Genomic DNA, 20,868 nt, shown 5'->3' on the forward strand with positions numbered 1-20,868 from the left:
GTAGTTATGCTGACCTTGTTCTCTCTCTCTAAAGCAGTTCTGCTGACCTGGTTCTCTGGCTCTACAGCAGCTCTGCAGACCTGGTTCTCTGGCTCTAGAGCAGCTCTGCTGACCAGGTTATCTGGCTCTAAAGCAGCTATGTTGACCTGGTTCTATGGCTCTGAAGCAGCTCTCTCTGCTGACCTGGTTCTCTCTCTCTAAATCAGCTCTGCTGATCTGGTTCTCTGCCTCTAGAGCATCTCTGCTGACCCAGTTCTATGGCTCTAAAGAAGCTCTGCTGACCTGGTTCTCTCCCTCTAAAGCAGCTCTGCTGACCTGGTTATCTCCCTCTAAAGCAGCTCTGCTGACCTGCTTTCTCTGGCTGTAGAGCAGCTCTGCTGACTTGGATCTCTCCCTCTAGAGCAGCTCTGCTGACCTGGTTCTCTCCCTCTAAAGCAGCTCTGCTGACCTGGTTCCCTGCCTCTAGAGCAGCTCCACTGACATGGTACTCTGGCTCCAAAGCATCTCTGCTGACCTGGCACTATGGCTCTAAAGCAGCTCTGCTGACCTGGTTCTCTGGCTCTAAAGCAGCTATGTTGACCTGGTTCTATGGCTCTGAAGCAGCTCTTCTGACCTTGTTCTCTCCCTCTATATCAGCTCTGCTGATATGGTTCTCTGCCAATAGAGCATCTCTGCTGACCTGGTTCCCTGCCTCTAGAGCAGCTCTGCCGACCTGCTTCTCTGGCTCTAAAGCAGATATGTTGACCTGGTTCTCTCCCTCTGAAGCAGCTCTGCTGACCTGGTTCCTCTGGCTGTAGAGCAGCTCTGATGACCTGGTTCTCCCCCTCTAGAGCAGCTCTGCTGTCCAGGTTCTCTCCCTCTAAAGCAGCTCTGCTAAATTGGTTTTCAGGCTCCAAAGCAGCTCTGCTGTCCTGATTCATTGGCTCTAAAGTAGTTATCCTGACCTTGTTCTCTCTCTCTAAAGCAGTTCTGCTGACCTGGTTCTCTGGCTCTACAGCAGCTCTGCAGACCCGGTTCTCTGGCTCTAGAGCAGCTTGTCATATAGTTACTGCTTTTCTATATATTGTGTTAAGTTAGCATGAGTTTATTAAATGTTTAAACAACATATTTTTCTTCGGCTTCGGTTTGCACACGACACATAATTGTTATTGTAGCTTTCAACCTAGACGAAAGATGTAATTTATTTGAGAATAATAAGTTATTGCTCTGATATCAGTCGTGCTTGGTACACTTGGTACACTGTCTGCACACTGAGAGCTAAAGCCTCTAAGAATAACCTAACACAAGGTTGCTGGGAGGCCTGATCCTCACACCACATTAGACATAACACAAATAAAGTTGCTGCCAACATTGGGCTCTTCGCGGGTTTAAGATAGAGTTACTGAGAATGCACAAACACACTTGATGGTGCTTCGCATGCAGAGAGCTGGTGGCTGATGATGTGATCTTCTCCTACTGATATTTAGAGGTAAGGGCCCGCCCTGCTAAGACCCAAATGAGACCTTCTTAGATATAATATAGTATGCTAAATAGGGTGCGCGAAATATAGGTGATACAGATTTCTATAGATTTTTGCATTATAATATGCTATCACCGTTCGCTTACTATGGATTAGTGACTATGCTGATAACTCTGATTTTTATAATATGTATGCTGGTATTATATAAGATACTGCGTTTGAGAACCTTGCATTGAAAAATAAATATTTCAAACTTGCACGTGCGTTCTTTTACTCCCCGTTGTGGTTTGAAATGATGATAGAGTGAAAGAGTGTTCATGTGTTCCACGATACCTGAGGTAACCCAAGTTCATGTTCTGGTTTGTCTAAGACATTGGGAGTTTGTTATGACCAATGAGCCACTGTAGCTAGTTCGGTAAGGGGATTTTGGATACTAAGGTGGGTTTTGGGTCACCCTAATTCACCGAGGTTCCTGATCTCTGTGCACAGTTCTGTGGGAGAACGGAAACCCTGCTACATGGCGCCCATACGTTGTTGGCCTTATATCATGACACTCTAGTAGTATATCATTCAAACCTTAACCCCTTCATTCCCATTTCCGGAAAACGGCGGTGTCGGAAAAACCTACCTATTTTTGAAATAGGTCTTTTCAAGCTTGAATCTATCTAAAACGGTTTCCTTGAATTGCTACCCAGTTGTGCTACAAAGTAATCTTTGTTTTTTCACGTTCATGTGCAGACATGGCACAAGCCGTGGACATCCCGCTGCATAGTCGCATTGCGGTGCGTGATCCTTTGCGGACTTATGATGTCCCTGCTGAAGGCTTGGCTGTGGTTCTGGTGGTGAGTGCGGAACATGCGTACCCATACAAACTGTTTTATTCGTGGGTGACATTTCCGGCAGTGGACGCTAATTCTGGTGTGTTCCACTCGTACACTACGTCACCTGTACCTGCTGAATATTCTCCGTACAGAGCACAGGAAGTACCTATTGATGTTTGGCAGCATGGAGTTTGGTTTGGTGGCGCCCTACCACACGCTTTAACCGCTCCGAGGTTGGGTCCTTTGTCCATTCCGGGCACAAATTGGCCCGCTTTGACTGGATTTACTCCTCACCCTAATCACGCCACTTGTAATGTGGCTGACCTTAGGCGACTTCATGTAGTCGCCATTGCCGTGATTAGAGCCCTTGTACATTACACAAGTCGTAATATTCAGGGGGCAGCCCCTCGAGGTGCAGCCCTTCCGGCAGGGCAGGCTGGTTTGAAAATCAGTCCTGTCATGGTGAATTCCGTTATGGCCAAGAAGCCCTTGGATAAGGATGAATTTCCTTTCTGGCTTGCCGAGAAATTTGACCAGCTGGAGGCGGTGTTTCCTAATACGACTCCTGGTGAGAAACACCAGATTCTTATGCTTAGTTTGCCGAAAGATTTGGCCCCTGGGCTTGTTGACTGTGAGACCTGGGGTAAGACTTTTTGCGGCTGTATATTTGGGGTGCTTCAGCTCCCCGTCTGTGTCCAATCTGTCTACGGTCCTTAAACGTGTTCAAGATGATCACGGGCCGGAATCGGCTGTTGAGTTGGGTTTACGCCTATGTGGCTCCTTTGAAGTGGTTCGCGATCTGATCCTTGCGAATGTCAAGGGGGATGCAGTGAACTTTCAGGTGGCTAACGCTTTGGCGCTGGTACCCAATGCCGAGAAACCCCGACAGTTAGCAAGGATAATTGTGGGGGCTTATAAAACCGTGGGCTGCAATAGTAAGGGTAATAAGCCTTTTCCTACTAAGGAGAAGAAGCAGCCCCAGGGACAGGCTTCGGAAACTGACGTTCAACCCAAGTCCAAGAAACAAAATTGGCCTAAAAAACAGAATCAGGGTAACCAACAGCAACAACAACAAGCACAGGTTTCGCGCCCTGCGTCTCCGTTGCCTGCGCAGTCAGAACGGGTTTATGATTTGCGCGACTGCGCGATGATTAAGTCACCTGAACGATTTCAGGCTTCTGACCAACGCTCTCCTCGTTCCTTTCAGGACTCATCGGCTCCGTCAACCGGTGGTGGAGGGGGCGGCAGGGGCCGGGGTGGCCAGCAAGGACGTGGTCAGCCCCGCCCGCGCAACGGTGCAGACAAGCAGGAGGGCTCTACGCCTCAGAGACCGCAGTTTGCCAAGAAGAAAGTCGCAGCCTTAACGGCGCATCGATATGCCCCAGATTGTGAGAACACGGCTTCGGAATCTGACTTGGGCTCTGACCTTGCTGGACAGCGCGGCAGAGATTACCATAGTGAGAGAGGCCCTCCGTCCACTACTGAAGGTGACAGCGACTGACACTTATGTTGTGATTGAAACAGCTGATACAAGAGTTGCTCCCCCTGATAGACTTTTTGAAATTGTCCTGTTAATTAAAGGTGACATACAGCGTACCATAAAAGGGGTATTTTGGGAAAATCTTTCGTCTACGTATGACATTTTGCTTTCGGAGGCTGACTGGCCCCCACCTTTTGTGCTTGCAGCTCCGAGAGGGGAGGAGGTAATCCTCTCCAGTTTCGCCAACACTGTTTCGAGAGTGGAAGCGCTGCACTTTGCAGAAGAGTGGGCTCTAGCGCTTGCACCGGCTGTGTACCTCAATCAATGTGGCTGGGATAAATTGTCCCCAAACCACGAGATTCCTTTACGGTCTCAGCCGCAGCCTCAACCTAAATATCCCATACGACGTGAAGCCAAAGCTTCAGTCGCAGCGATCCTTGAACAATTGGAATATCAAGGTGTAATTGAAACATGTGTGTCACCGATGAATAATCACCTTTTTACTGTAAACAAGCCGGACGGCTCTTACCAATTGGTTTTGGATTACCGGCATTTAAACTCGCATTGCCGTAACTGTGCAGTACAGAATACTCACGGCTCGGCCCTTGTAAATAGTCTTGTACGTAAGCGGTTCAAAACCACGCTTGACATTTCCAATGGTTTTTATGCCCATTCATTGGACAGTCTAAGTTCCCAATGGACTTCTTTCACATGCGGGGGGTCCAAAAAATGTTTCGACGTCTCCCAATGGGCTATAAGAATAGTCCTGGAGTATTTTCCGCCCGCATTGTTTCTCTGTTGGAGAGGGTCGACCCAGATGCTTGTTCCTATGTGGATGATATCTATCTCACAGACGATGAACTTTGGGAGCATCTGTGTCGAGTGAACAGTATTATTTGTAACTTAGCAGACATGGGTTACAAGTTTAATTTTGCAAAATCGCACATTGGAGAGTACACAGTGTTGTTTCTAGGCTATGAACTAACTAATGAAGGAAAAGGCTTGGCTCCTCACTTCCTGGAGAAATGCGCACAATTACGCTCTCCGACAACACTGAAAAAATTACAGTCTTTACTGGGCTTTTTGAATTTCGGGAGAACGTACATTCCGGAGAATGCCCAGCGTATCAAGCCTTTGTATGCTTTGATACAACCATCTTTTTCCAAATCATGCTGGCTGCCTGAGCATTCAGCTGTACTGCAGTCTTTGCAAGCTGATTTGCTCGCTTCTGAATACTTACAGACTCGTGATAACCAGACCAACCTGGTGATAAGAATTGTCCCGGGGATGGTAGGTTTCATGTACCTAACTTTTAATGAAGGAGATACAGTACCTATGGCTTACAAGTCACACTTGTACACTTCGGCTGAATTGCGCTTTTCCACTGTGGAGAAAGTTTTGACGGCTGTGCAGATGGCAATTCTCAAGGAACGTGCCCTGTCACTGGGAAAACGCATGTTGGTTGTTACCCCGTGTCCTGCCTTGGAGGCAGTTATGAAAGCAAGTGTACCAAATTCTAAAGCTTTGCACCCTCGGTGGATTCAATGGGCTGCATCCTTGTCATCCCAGGATGTCACGTTTATTTTTGACGCCACTTTACGGTCGCAGGAGTACTTACAGTATGAATTTGTTCATCCTGCTCCTTTAGCAATTCGGCCGTTGGAGGATTTCCATTGCATCATTTACACTGATGGTTCAGCGCAGGTTGCGCATGGCTCTAAACATGCCTACGTTTCTGCTTGCGCCATTGTGGTCGGTGCCATGGTGAACGATGAGTTCAAGTCCAGTGTCGTGCACACGAAGACGCTTGGAGACTGCACCGCACAATTGGCAGAGCTTCGTGCTCTGATGCTTGCGTTGGAGTACGCAGATCCTAGTGTGACGACTTTGATCGTAAGTGACTCTTACTACTGTGTCCAGTCTTACAATGAGAACTTGTTCTTTTGGATTCAGAATGATTTTCGTGATTCCAAAGGTAGCACAATAAAACATAAAATGATCTGGGTCCGAGTGGCGGAACTCAAAGAAAAGTTGCCACTCGTGTTTGTGATTCATACTCTTAGCCATCAGCGCGTGGGGGTACACGCTGCCGGTAATTCGCTTGCTGATGAAGCAGCGAAGTCAGCAGTATCTAAATACGTAGTTGCAGCAGTCACGAGGTCCAAAAGTAAGATAGATGATGACATCTTGGCGGCTGTTGCTGCCACTGAGAAGGGAGATAAATATCCTGCGGGGTTCCCTTCGAAGTACACATATCACTTAAGTCCCGATAAGGTTCCTTATGTTAAAATTCCTGAAGTTGGTGAACGTTTAATTCCCAACTCGGATCGCAGAGCTTGTTTGATTACAGCGGCTCATGAAGGTGTGGCATCTGCGCATGCGGGCGTCTCGGCCACTGTAACTCAGCTACAACAGAGGTTCTGGTGGCGGGGACTGTACAAAGAGACGCGTGATTATGTCCTTCAATGTGACATTTGCCAGCAGATTAAACCTTCGACTGCTGCGCGTCCACCTCAGACACAGTTGTACATTTCTAATAAACCACTAGGTTGTGTTTATTTAGATCACTGCGGTCCTTTTTCTTCTGATACTGCATATAAGTACATCTTAGTAGCAGTAGATTCATGCACACGCTTTGTGTGGGTCTGGCCCCATCGGAGCGCTGATTCACGGACTGTCATTAAAGATTTGCGAGTCTTTGTAGGGATTTTTGCCTGTGGTACCTTCCATTCGGATCAGGGTCCGGCTTTCGCCTCTAAGGCGTATGAGGATGCTATGGTTACGTTGGGGGTCCAAGTCAAGTTTTCGTCTCCGTACAGACCCGAGGGAAATAGTGTAGTAGAACAAATGAACCGTGACTTAAAGCAATCTTTGACAGCTCGAGTTATAGGCACTGGCAGAAACTGGTTAGCCCACCTCAATGGCGTGCAGCGTGCGCTTAATAATCTCCCTAGAAGGTCTCTGGGTGAGCGGACCCCATACGAAATGCTCTTTGGTATCAAGATGTACGTCCCTGACCTCGACGGTCTAGACTGCAAGGCCCAGGCCGCGGCCTTTGACGTAGATGAACATTTCAATGTTTTACAGGATCTACAAAAGACCAGAGACAGTCTAGCAAAGGAACATTTGCCCTCCACATCGGATGATGCGTTGCATATCCCGGTAGTTGGCTGGCTACCCCAAGTTGGAGAACTGGTTCGAGAGAAGATCAAAAACAAGAAAGAGTTTGGTCCCTCAAATCGTGCACCGGTTCGAGTTCTTGGAGTGAAGGGCGCGAGAACAGTCATATTACCACCACTTCCAGGTCGTAAGGAAAACAGATTTATCTCTATTGACAATGTCAAGACACACAGGGTGGCCGATTCTTCATAGCATGACACCGGCTGTATCCTGTCCTTCCATGGTGAGGCATTCTGTGCTGGCTATTACTTCTGGTGCAGAACCGGAGGTGTCCCTCGAGATGCCTGCTATATCCAGTCCTTTATTAAATACTATTCCTGTTACTAACATTGAGGAGCTGAACCATACCTATCCTGCTGATTTATCAATGCCAGATTTGCAGACTCGTTTGGCCGACCAGTCCAGATTCTCTTTTGACTCTGTTTCGGAACTTTCAAAGAATCCCTCAACTATTGCAAAATATGCCACTCTCTTTAAAAAACATTTTTTAATTCCCCCTTGGACATACATTTGGTTGATTCTATTTTCATTTTACCTTTTTATGTCAATTGGTTTTGTGTTTTATTTTTTCCGCCTGATCGATGGCCACTATGTTAAAGAAAGAACAGGAATTCGGTACCTTAATGGAACATTGGCCCCTCTTTCTTTTTCACATTCAGCACACAGACTGAAACGAGACTTGAATACAGTCAACATTACTGCTTGGCCCGTCCTTGATGGGATTGTGTGGGATGCGGTTATATTTCAGATACATGGGCCCACTGAAGTGATTAATGTTCTGAATGTGCTTAGAGTAAACATGGGGGATGTAATTAAGTAAAATATACGTTCTGATGATTGGGATATTCAGGCCGTAGAAGCATTGTTCTCTGATTTGAAATATTATGCAGCTTTTGATGCTGAGGATTTATATTTAGATTCTGTTAATTATGGTGATTTGTTTTGTTTCCAACATTATGGAAATCATTTTCTGCATAAGACGAATTCCAGGAGGGTTGCTGTGAATTACACACAGTGGGAACACTGCCCAGCTCCATTAATAGGCAGCTCCAGTACATTTCAGAAAAAATACACTTATTTTACAGACTTTAATCAATCAAATCCCGAGTCATTTTATTTCAAAATGACACAAAAGCCCATGTCCAAAGTTAGACTTACCGATACCAAATTGCTGTATTCGAAGTCCTTTCCAGACAAATTAGCTGTAGATGGCTACGAATTCTGGAAAGGAATAATTGACCTTAAATCGGTTTGGGGTACCAAAGATTGGCAGGTACAAGGCACTGAGGCTTGGCACCGTGCATGTCTCATCCCGAATTACATGTTGTTTCTAAATTCTACTATTTCCCAAACAACATGCTTTGGATTGGCTACTTCTAAAAAATTAAATACACCAATTATCCCCGAATTGGAGGAATATTCAGGTTGGGGTAATTTTTCTGAATTGTCTATTCATGAGTTACAAACTCTGTTACACAATTCATCCTTTAATGTATCCAGTTTGGATCCAAAGGGTTGGCTGATGTGACAAAGTAGTGCTGATTGTTGCCAACGTCGTTTTCTGGGTTTGGCTGAAGGGTTCACACAAGTCAGACCTGATCCCCGTTTTGAAGCTGATTATACTGTCACCACTTACTCTGTGGGGAAACTGTGTCAGAATTGGTTACAACATTCCACTTTAGCTGCAGTTAAACTACATCTGTCTCAGTTGACTGATAATGTGGATTTAAATGATTTTATAAAAGGCCCGGCTAAGGGTAGGTATAAACGGTGGATTTATGCAGTTCACAATGAAATATGGAAATTTTCGCAAATTGAGGCTGCTAAGCGACTAATTGACCAAGCAAATTTGGAAAAAGTGCTTGCAGTTGTCGATAACAGTATTAACATGCTTTCTTCCCGAATTTACACGTTGAACAATATTGTCTCTTCTGTAGTTGACATTGTGAATGATGAAGTGTCTGTATTGTACCATGGACAAAATCAATTGCGTTCTGTGATGCAGTTTGCATGGACACTACAGACTCTGAAAGCGGGTTGCGTACCCTGGAGCTACATGAACGTGTCATCCCTATTTGCCCCATTTAATTTGACTGACAAGCAGCGCATGCTTTCCATGCGAGATGCATCATTTTCTATGTTACACATTGAAAAGTTAGAATCTTTGCCCTTTTCTGTAGCTGAAGCAGCTGCTGCTACATGGCTTATCCATGGTGTTATTACGTTACCATTTGCTTTGTACAAATTTACTAATTGTATGCGATATATTGCAATAGGGCGATATGAACCACTAGGCAGTGCTTTCCTACATGAGGCATAGTCTTTACCTTACACGTACAGATGCCTAAAGGATGGAAAGGAAGTGAATCTGAATGGTGAAGAATGCAAACAGTCGCCTGACCGTTCACTGATATGCAGACACATCCAGTTACATGGTTCTTGTAATCAGGACCAGCCTAATTTAGCCTGTGTTTTAAAAGGCACACCAGTTCCTGCAATAGTTCCCACATTCACTTTATTGACAAACGGTAGTTATTTGCTTTTGAATAACGAGGAGTGTTGTGGGTTAATGGTCGGTATCGCCTATGTGGTTACTATATCAGAACATGTGGTGTGTTGCAAGAACGTGTTATATCCACCCACGCATGGGAATTCAGATGTTTCCATCTGGCCGCGCATCCCAACCTTGAAAGCGGAGTTCAATGGTATGAGCAGAATAAGGGCTCTTTTGTCTCAAGAGGAAGTGGCCCTGAGCTCGGCCCGTGAAACTTATGTCCATCACATAGCTAACACATGCACAGAGGTGCAGGCACTTTTAAATACTGACTTGCCGTTTCATTTCTGCTAATTAGTTCATCAAATCTTTAATGCCTCCTCCACATCTGGCTTAGCTCATTTTTTTAAATTGGTTAGCAGTGGTCTCGTGACTACATTTGAAAAGATTTTTGGTGTCATCCCCGCTTTTTTCCATTCAATATTTTTGAGTTTGTTTGGCGGATTCCCTGTTTTGCTGGCTTTAGCTGCAGGCGTTTTGATTTTATTCTGCTTCCTAAAACATGGATGTCCATCCTGCGCGAGAAGCCGCTCAGCCCCTTCTGACACTGTTTCGCAACCGGATGCTTGATTACTATGGCACCCTGCCGCTTGCGACCTTAAGCACGGCATTTGGATTATCGTTTCGATTTTCCTATTTCACATGTGTCCAGCCTGTGTTTCATTGCCTGAGCTGCGATTTTGACTGGGCCATTGATTTGTGTCTCTGCTTGCCGTTATCTCCTGAAGTTGATTTTAATCACCTGATGGGCCCCGTAGTTGCTCACGAGTTGGTTTGTTCTGGTGAAAGGATTATGGCCTTGGCAGCGATGCATGGACTAATGGGTCAGTGGGACATCCCCGCAGCGGCGCATGAGTTTCTGGCACTTAGCGTTCTTGAGAACCCACCGAGTTGTCCTCTGATGTTGCTAGAGGGTCCGGTGCTGGAGGAGCACGTATGTTCTTTCCCATTGCTTAATTGGATGGCTGAACTGTTTTCGGATGATGACAGTGATTTCATGTAGGAAGCTGTGGCTACCTATTTTGCATATTCTATCCACCCATGAGTGGCTTTGGAGACTTTCACTGTACTGGCACGTGACTTTTTAGTAATTCTGAATGGTGCCTTTTTTCTTACGGACATTCGACTTTATATGTTCTAGGCCTATGATTTTGGCCTCAAGTTCGAGACTTTTATTACATTTTGTTTGGCCACTAAAGGCGTTCATACATATTTTTGTATTGTTAATTTTTATATACATCTACATACATTTAGCTTGGCTCAATATTGTTAAACTCTGCTTTCATGTTATGCCTTTATTATATTATTGGCTTGTTTTTGACCGTCCTCGGATTATTGGGAGGGTGTCATATAGTTACTGCTTTTCTATATATTGTGTTAAGTTAGCATGAGTTTATTAAATGTTTAAACAACATATTTTCCTTCGGCTTCGGTTTGCACACGACACATAATTGTTATTGTAGCTTTCAACCTAGACGAAAGATGTGATTTATTTGAGAATAATATGTTATTGCTCTGATATCAGTCGTGCTTGGTACACTTGGTACACTGTCTGCACACTGAGAGCAAAAGCCTCTAAGAATAACCTAACACAAGGTTGCTGGGAGGCCTGATCCTCGCACCACATTAGACATAACACAAATAAAGTTGCTGCCAATATTGGGCTCTACGCGGGTTTAAGATAGAGTTACTGAGAATGCACAAACACACTTGATGGTGCTTCGCATGCAGAGAGCTGGTGGCTGATGATGTGATCTTCTCCTACTGATATTTAGAGGTTTGGGCCCGCCCTGCTAAGACCCAAATGAGACCTTCTTAGATATAATATAGTATGCTAAATAGGGTGCGCGAAATATAGGTGATACAGATTTCTATAGATTTTTGCATTATAATATGCTATCACCGTTCGCTTACTATGGATTAGTGACTATGCTGATAACTCTGATTTTTATAATATGTATGCTGGTATTATATAAGATACTGCGTTTGAGAACCTTGCATTGAAAAATAAATATTTCAAACTTGCACGTGTGTTCTTTTACTCCCCGTTGTGGTTTGAAATGATTATAGAGCGAAAGAGTGTTCATGTGTTCCACGATACCTGAGGTAACCCAAGTTCATGTTCTGGTTTGTCTAAGACATTGGGAGTTTGTTATTACCAATGAGACACTGTAGCTAGTTCGGTAAGGGGATTTTGGATACTAAGGTGGGTTTTGGGTCACCCTAATTCACCGAGGTTCCTGGTCTCTGTGCACAGTTCTGTGGGAGAACGGAAACCCTGCTACAAGCTCTACTGACCAGGGTATCTGGCTCTAAAGCAGCTATGTTGACCTGGTTCTATGGCTCTGAAGCAGCTCTCTCTGCTGACCTGGTTCTCTCCCTCTAAATCAGCTCTGCTGATCAGGTTCTCTGCCTCTAGAGCATCTCTGCTGACCTGGTTCCATGGCTCTAAAGCAGCTCCGCTGACCTGGTTCTCTCCCTCTAAAGCAGCTCTTCTGACCTGGTTTCTCTGGCTGTAGAGCAGCTCTGCTTACTGAGTTCTCTTCCTCTAGAGCAGCTCTGCTGACCTGGTTCTCTCCCTCTAAAGCAGCTCTGCTGACCTGGTTCCCTGCCTCTAGAGCAGCTCCACTGACCTGGTACTCTGGCTCTAAAGCAGCTCTGCTGACCTGGCTCTTTGGCTCTAAAGCAGCTCTGCTGACCTGGTTCTCTGGCTCTAAAGCAGCTATGTTGACCTGGTTCTATGGCTCTGAAGCAGCTCTGCTGACCTAGTTCCCTGCCTCTAGAGCAGCTCTGCTGACCTGATTCTCTGGCTCTAAAGCAGCTCTGCCGAACTGGTTCTATGGCTGTAGAGCAGCTCTGCTGCCCTGGTTCTCAACCTCTAAAGCAGCTCTTCTGCCCTGGTTCTTTCCCTCTAAAACAAATCTGCTGACCTAGTTCTTAGGCTCTAGAGCAGCTCTTGTGACCTGGTTCCCTGGCTTTAAAGCAGCTCTGCTGACTGGGTTCTCAGTAACCCTGGGCGGAGTTCGCGGAGTGGGGCTTCGCGGAGCTACGCGAAGTGGGCGAGAAACTACGCCCACCTCCGCACTCCGCGTAGCCCCACTCCGCAAACACCACTGGCCGCCAGCCCCGCCACCCGCCTCCCTCCCGCCCTCCCTAAATACTTTGAAATAAAAGAATCAAATAATTTAAAAAGCACTTACCTTGTCGCCGCTGCCCGCCGCGTCCCCGGGGCTCACTATCTTCCGTCTTCCGTCATCTATACTAATGCGCATGCACGGGCGGCCGCGCATGCGCATTTTCTCGTGAAAATGCGCATGCGCGGCCGCCCGCGCATGCGCATTAGTATAGATGACGGAAGACGGAAGATAGTGAGCCCCGGGGACGCGGCGGGCAGCGGCGGCAAGGTAAGTGCTTTTTAAATTATTTGATTCTTTTATTTCAAAGTATTTAGGGAGGGCGGGAGGGAGGCGGGTGGCGGCCAGCTATGCTCCGTCTGCGGAGCGTGCGTAGTGCCGCCTGGCTCCGCCAGCTCCGCAAAATGCGGAGTAGGCGGCACTACGCACACTCCGCAGACGGAGCGTAGCTGGCCGCCCACCGTTAGTTCTCAGGCTCTAAAGTAGTTCTGCTGTTCTGGTTCATTGGCTCTAAAGTAGTTATGCTGACCTTGTTCTCTCTCTCTAAAGCAGTTCTGCTGACCTGGTTCTCTGGCTCTAAAGCAGCTCTGCTGACCTGGTTCTCTGGCTCTAAAGCAGCTATGTTGACCTGGTTCTATGGCTCTGAAGCAGCTCTGCTGACCTAGTTCCCTGCCTCTAGAGCAGCTCTGCTGACCTGATTCTCTGGCTCTAAAGCAGCTCTGCCGAACTGGTTCTATGGCTGTAGAGCAGCTCTGCTGCCCTGGTTCTCAACCTCTAAAGCAGCTCTTCTGCCCTGGTTCTTTCCCTCTAAAACAAATCTGCTGACCTAGTTCTTAGGCTCTAGAGCAGCTCTTGTGACCTGGTTCCCTGGCTTTAAAGCAGCTCTGCTGACTGGGTTCTCAGTAACCCTGGGCGGAGTTCGCGGAGTGGGGCTTCGCGGAGCTACGCGAAGTGGGCGAGAAACTACGCCCACCTCCGCACTCCGCGTAGCCCCACTCCGCAAACACCACTGGCCGCCAGCCCCGCCACCCGCCTCCCTCCCGCCCTCCCTAAATACTTTGAAATAAAAGAATCAAATAATTTAAAAAGCACTTACCTTGTCGCCGCTGCCCGCCGCGTCCCCGGGGCTCACTATCTTCCGTCTTCCGTCATCTATACTAATGCGCATGCACGGGCGGCCGCGCATGCGCATTTTCTTGTGAAAATGCGCATGCGCGGCCGCCCGCGCATGCGCATTAGTATAGATGACGGAAGACGGAAGATAGTGAGCCCCGGGGACGCGGCGGGCAGCGGCGGCAAGGTAAGTGCTTTTTAAATTATTTGATTCTTTTATTTCAAAGTATTTAGGGAGGGCGGGAGGGAGGCGGGTGGCGGCCAGCTACGCTCCGTCTGCGGAGCGTGCGTAGTGCCGCCTGGCTCCGCCAGCTCCGCAAAATGCGGAGTAGGCGGCACTACACACACTCCGCAGACGGAGCGTAGCTGGCCGCCCACCGTTAGTTCTCAGGCTCTAAAGTAGTTCTGCTGTTCTGGTTCATTGGCTCTAAAGTAGTTATGCTGACCTTGTTCTCTCTCTCTAAAGCAGTTCTGCTGACCTGGTTCTCTGGCTCTACAGCAGCTCTGCACACCTGGTTCTCTAGCTCTAGAGCATCTCTGCTAACCTCTTTCTCTGGCTCTAAAGCAGCTATGTTGACCTGGTTCTATGTCTCTGAAGCAGCTCTGCTGACCTGGTTCTCTCCCTCTAAATCAGCTCTGCTGATCTGGGTCTCTGCCTCTAGAGCATCTCTGCTAACCTGGTTCTATGGCTCTAAATCATCTCTCCTGACCTGGTTCTCTGGTTCTAAAGCAGCTATGTTGACCTGTTCTATGGCTCTGAAGCAGCTCTGCTTTCCTGGTTCATTGGATCTAAAGTAGTTATGCTGACCTGGTTCTCTCTCTCTAAAGCAGTTCTGCTGACCTGGTTCTCTGGCTCTAGAGCAGCTCTGCTGACCTGGTTCTCTGGCTCTAACGCATCTATGTTGACCTGGTTATATGGCTCTGAAGCAGCTCTGTTGACCTGGTTCTCTTCCTCAAAATCAGCTCTACTGATCTGGTTGTCTGCCTCCAGAGCATCTCTGCTGACCTGGTTCTATGGCTCTAAAGCAGCTCTGCTGACCTGGTTCTCTCCCTCTAAAGCAGCTCTGCTGACCTGGTTCCTCTGGCTGTAGACAAGCTCTGCTGACCTGTATCTCTCCCTCTAGAGCAGTTCTGCTGCCCTGGTTCACTCCCTCTAAAGCAGAACTGCTGACCTGGTTCTCTGGCTCTACAGTATCTCTTCTGACCTGGTTCTCTGGCTCTGAAGCAGCTATGTTGACCTGGTTCTATGACTCTGAAGCAGCTCTGCTGCCCTGGTTCTCAACCTCTAAAGCAGCTCTTCTGCCCTGGTTCTTTCCCTCTAGAACATATCTGCTGACCTGGTTCCCTGGCTCTACAGCAGCTCTGCTGACCTTGTTCTCTGACTCTAAAGCAGCTCTGTTGTCCTGTTCTCTCCCTCTAAAGCATTTCTGCTGACCTGGTTCTATCCCTCTAAAGCAGTACTGCTGACCTGGTTCTCTGGCTCTACAGCAGTTCTGCTGACCTGGTTCTCTGGCTCTAGAGCAGCTCTGCTGACCTGGTTCTCTGGCTCTAGAGTAGCTCTGCTGACCTGGTTCTCTGGCTCCAAAGCAGCTATGTTGACTTAGTTCTATGGCTCTGAAGCAACTCTGCTGACCTGGTTCTCTCCCTCTAGAGCATCTCTGCTGTTCTGGTTCTCTCCCTTTAAAGCATCTCTGCTAAATGGGTTCTCAGGCTCTAAAGCAGCTCTGCTGTTCTGGTTCATTGGCTCTAAAGTAGTTATGCTGACCTTGTTCTCTCTCTCTAAAGCAGTTCTGCTGACCTGGTTCTCTGGCTCTACAGCAGCTCTGCACACCTGCTTCTGTGGCTCTAGAGCAGCTCTGCTGGCCTGATTCTTAGGCTCTAGGGCAGCTCTGCTAACCTGTTTCTCTGGCTCTAAAGCAGATATGTTGACCTGGTTCTATGGCTCTGAAGCAGCTCTGCTGACCTGGTTCTCTCCCTCTAAATCAGCTCTGCTGATCTGGTTCTATGCCTCTAGAGCATCTCTGCTAACCTGATTCTATGGCTCTAAAGCAGTTCTGCTGACCTGGTTCTCTCCCTCTAAAGCAGCTCTGCTGACCTGGTTCTCTCCATCTAAAGCAGCTCTGCTGACCTGGTTTCTCTGGCTGTAGAGCAGCTCTGCTGACTTGGTTCTCTCCCTCTAGGGCAGTTCTGCTGACCTCGTTCTCTCCCTCTAAAGCAGCTCTGCTGACCGGGTTCCCTGCCTCTAGAGCAGCTCCGCTGACTTGGTACTCTGGCTCTAAAGCAGCTCTTGCTGACCTGGCTCTATGGCTCTAAAGCAGCTCTGTTGACCTGGTTCTCTGGCTCTAAAGCAGCTATGTTGATCTGGTTTCTCTGGCTGTAGAGCAGCTCTAATGACCTGGCTCTATGGCTCTAAAGCAGCTCTGTTGACCTGGCTCTCTGGCTCTAAAGCAGCTATGTTGACCTGGTTCTATGGCTCTGAAGCAGCTCTGCTTTCCTGTTTCATTGGCTCTAAAGTAGGTATGCTGACCTGGTTCTCTCTCTCTAAAGCAGTTCCGCTGACCTGGTTCTCTGGCTCTACAGCATCTCTGCTGACCTGGTTCTCTGGCTCTAGAGCATCTCTACTGACCTGGTTCTCTGGCTCTTTAGCAGCTATGTTGACCTGGTTCTATGGCTCTGAAGCAGCTCTGCTGACCTGGTTCTCTCTCTCTAAAGCAGCTCTGCTGACCTGGTTTCTCTGGCTGTAGAGCAGCTCTAATGACCTGGCTCTATGGCTATAAAGCAGTTCTGTTGACCTGGCTCTCTGGCTCTAAAGCAGCTATGTTGACCTGGTTCTATGGCTCTGAAGCAGCTCTGCTTTCCTGGTTCATTGGCTCTAAAGTAGGTATGCTGACCTGGTTCTCTCTCTCTAAAGCAGTTCTGCTGACCTGGTTCTCTGGCTCTAAGCATCTCTGCTGACCTGGTTCTCTGGCTCTAGAGCAGCTCCGCTGACCTGGTTCTCTTCCTCTAAAGCAGCTATATTGACCTGGTTTTATGGCTCTGAAGCAGCTCTGTTGACCTGGTTCTCTCCCTCAAAATCAGCTCTGCTGATCTGGTTCTCTGCTTCCGGAACATCTCTGCTGACCTGGTTCTATGGCTCTAAAGCAGCTCTGCTGACCTGGTTCTCTCCCTCTAAAGCAGCTCTGCTGACCTGGTTCCTCTGGCTGTAGACAAAATCTGCTGACCTTGTTCTCTCCCTCTAGAGCAGCTCTGCTGACCTGGTTCCCTGCCTCTAGAGAGTGCTCTGCTGACCCGATTCTCTGGCTCTAAAGCAGCTCTGCTGACCTGGCTCTATGGCTCCAAAACAGCTCTGCTGACCTGGTTCTCTGGCTCTAGAGCAGCTCTGCTGACCTGGTTCTCGCCCTCTAAATCAGCTCTGCTGACCTGGTTTCTTTGGCTGTAGAGCAGCTCTGATAACCTGGTTCTCTCCCTCTAGAACAGATCTGTTGACCTAGTTCTTAGGCTCTAGAGCAGATCTTGTGACCTGGTTCCCTAGTTGTAAAGCAGCTCTGCTGACCGGGTTCTCTGGCTCTAAAGCAGCTGTGCTGTCCTGGTTCATTGGCTCTAAAGTAGTTATGCTGACCTGGTTCTCTCCCTCTAAAGCAGTTCTGCTGACCTGGTTGTCTGGCTCTAAAGCAGCTCTGCTGACCTGGTTCTCCGGCTCTAGAGCAGCTCTGCTGACCTGGTTCTCTGGCTCTAAAGCAGCTATGTTGACCTGGTTCTATGGCTCTGAAGCAGCTCTGCTGACTTGGTTCTCTCTCTCTAAATCAGCTCTGCTGACCTGTTTTCTCTGGCTGTAGAGTAGCTCTGCTGACTTGGTTCTCTCCCTCTAGAGGAGCTCTGCTGACCTGGTTCTCTCCCTCTAAAGCAGCTCTGCTGACCTGGTTCCCTGCCTCTAGAGCAGCTCCGCTGACCTGGTACTCTGGCTCTAAAGCAGCTCTGCTGACCTGGCTCTATGGCTCTAAAGCAGCTCTGCTGACCTGGTTCTCTGGCTCTAAAGCAGCAATGTTGACCTGGTTCTATGGCTCTGAAGCAGGTCTGCTTTCTGGTTCATTCGCTCTAAAGTAGATATGCTGACCTGGTTCTCTCTCTCTAAAGCAGTTCTGCTGACCTGGTTCTCTGGCTCTACGGCATCTCTGCTGACGTGGTTCTCTGGCTCTAGAGCAGCTCTGCTGACCTGGTTCTCTGGCTCTAAAGCTCTATGTTGACCTGGTTCTATGGCTCTGAAGCAGCTCTGTTGACCTGGTTCTCTCCTTCAAAATCAGCTCTGCTGATCTGGTTCTCTGCTCCAGAGCATCTCTGCTGACCTGGTTCTATGGCTCTAAAGCCGCTCTGCTGACCTGGTTCTCTCCTTCTAATGCAGCTCTGCTGACCTGGTTCCTCTGTTTGTAGACAAGCTCTGCTGACCTGGTTCTCTCCCTCTAGAGCAACTCTGCTGCCCTGGTTCTCTCTCTCTAAAGCAGTTCAGCTGACCTGGTTCTCTGGCTCTACGGCATCTCTGCTGACGTGGTTCTCTGGCTCTAGAGCAGCTCTGCTGACCTGGTTCTCTGGCTATAAAGCATCTATGTTGACCTGGTTCTATGGCTCTGAAGCAGCTCTGTTGACCTGGTTCTCACCCTCAAAATCAGCTCTGCTGATCTGGTTCTCTGCCTCCAGAGCATCTCTGCTGACCTGGTTCAATGGCTCTAAAGCAGCTCTGCTGACCTGGTTTTCTCCCTCTAAAGCAGCTCTGCTGACCTGGTTCCTCTGGCTGTAGACAAGCTCTGCTGACCTGGTCCTCTCCCTCTAGAGCAGCTCTGCTGCCCTGGTTCTCTCTCCTTCTAAAGCAGCTCTTCTGACCTGGTTCCCTGCCTCTAGAGCATCTCTGCTGACCTGATTCCCTGGCTCTAAAGAGGCTCTGCTGACCTGGCTCTATGGCGCTAAAACAGCTCTGCTGACCTGGTTCTCTGGCTCTAGAGCAGCTCTGCTGACCTGGTTCTCTCCCTATAAATCAGCTCTGCTGACCTGGTTTCTTTGGCTGTAGAGCAGCTCTGCTAACCTGGTTCTCTACCTCTAAAGCAGCTCTGCTGCCCTGGTTCTTTCCATCTAGTACAGATCTGTTGACCTAGTTCTTAGGCTCTAGAGCAGCTCTTGTGACTTAGTTCCCTGGTTGTAAAGCAGCTCTGCTGACCAGGTTCTCTGGCTCTAAAGCAGCTGTGTTGTCCTGGTTCATTGGCTCTAAAGTAGTAATGCTGACCTGGTTCTCTCCCTCTAAAGCAGTTCTGCTGACCTGGTTCTCTGGCTCTACAGCAGCACTGCTGACCTGGTTCTCTGGCTCTAGAGCAGCTTTGCTGACCTGGTTCTCTGGCTCTAAAGCAGCTATGTTGAGCTGGTTCTATGGCTCTGAAGCAGCTCTGCTGACCTGGTTCTCTCCCTCTAAATCAGCTCTGCAGACCTGGTTATTCTAGCTGTAGAGCAGCTCTGCTGACCTGGTTCTCTCCCTCTAAAGCCTCTGCTGACCTGGTTCTCTGGCTCTAAAGCAGCTCTGCCGAACTGATTCTTAGGCTCTAGAGCAGCTCTGCTGACCTGGTGTTCTGGCTATAAAGCAGCTATGTTGACCTGGTTCTATGGCTCTACAGCAGCTCTGCAGACCTGGTTCTCTGGCTCTAGAGCAGCTCTGCTGGCCTGGTTCTTTCCCTCTTAAGCAGCTCTGCTGACCTGGTTCTCTCCCTCTAAAGCAGCTCTGCTGACCTGGTTTCTCTGGCTGTAGAGCAGCTCTGGTGACTTGGTTCCCTCCCTCTAGAGCAGCTCTGCTGACCTGGTTCTTTCCCTCTAAAGCAGCTCTGCTGACCTGGTTCCCTGCCTCAAGAGCAGCTCCGCTGACCTGGTACTCTGGCTCTAAAGCAGCTCTGCTGACCTGGTTCTATGGCTCTAAAGCAGCTCTGCTGACCTAGTTCTCTGGCTCTAAAGCAGCTATGTTGACCTGGTTCTATGGCTCTGAAGCAGCTCTGCTGTCCTGATTCATTGGCTTTAAACTAGTTATGCTGACCTGGTCCTCTCTCTCTTAAGCAATTCTGCTGACCTGGTTCTTTGGCTCTACAGCAGCTCTGCTGACCTGGTTCTCTGGTTCCAGAGCAGATCTGCTGACCTGGTTGTCTGGATCGAAAGCAGCTATGTTGACCTGGTTCTATGTCTCTGAAGCAGCTCTGTTGACCTGGTTATCTCCCTCAAAATCAGCTCTGCTGATCTGGTTCTCTGCCCCCAGAGCATCTCTGCTGCCCTGGTTCTATGGCTCTAAAGCAGCTCTGCTGACCTGGTTGTCTCCCTCTGAGCAACTCTGCTGACCTGGTTCCTCTGGCTGTAGACAAGCTCTGCTGACCTGGTTCTCTCCCTCTAGAGCAGCTCTGCTGCCCTGGTTCCCTCCCTCTAAAGCAGCTCTGCTGACCTGGTTCCCTGCCTCTGGAGCAGCTCTACTGACCTGATTCTCTGGCTCTAAAGCAGCTCTGCTGACCTGGCTCTATGGCTCTAAAGCAGCTCTGCTGACCAGGCTCTATGGCTCTAAAGCAGCTCTACTGACCTGGTTCTCTGGCTCTAAAGCAGCTATGTTGACCTGGTTCTCTCTCTCTAAAGCAGTTCTGCTGAGCTGGTTCTTTGGCTCTACAGCAGCTCTGCTTACCTGGTTCTCTTGTGAAGGACTGGGTTATTTAAGACCCAGCGGTGCCAGGGGACAACACCTGAAACCTTCGTGGGTTACCTGTTCCGGCGTACAAATGACAGAGACACGGGACACTTCCTTCGGCGTCAAAGATTCGAGGTTTATTTACTGCAGGGAACACAGAAGTCACAGGAAGTACAACGAGTGTAAGTTCGAGGAGACTGCTTCAAATTGCTACTGTGGATCGCTCCTTTTATACACGTTTCTCTCATAAGCTAACATGGTACACAAAGGTTTACAACTTGGTTCCCATAATTATCCCCGAGAGGGGTCGCTTTGATACATTCAAGGTCCGGAATATAAGCACAGAAACATTTGGCGGCTCCCAACTGTAAAAACCCATCTTCCCACCATTAGTACATTCCAATCGGCAGTAAACAGATCGAAGAAGGAACAA

The sequence above is a fragment of the Lissotriton vulgaris genome, chromosome 10, assembly GCF_964263255.1.
Source record: "Lissotriton vulgaris chromosome 10, aLisVul1.2, whole genome shotgun sequence".
In the NCBI taxonomy this organism is placed as follows: Eukaryota; Metazoa; Chordata; class Amphibia; order Caudata; family Salamandridae; genus Lissotriton; species Lissotriton vulgaris.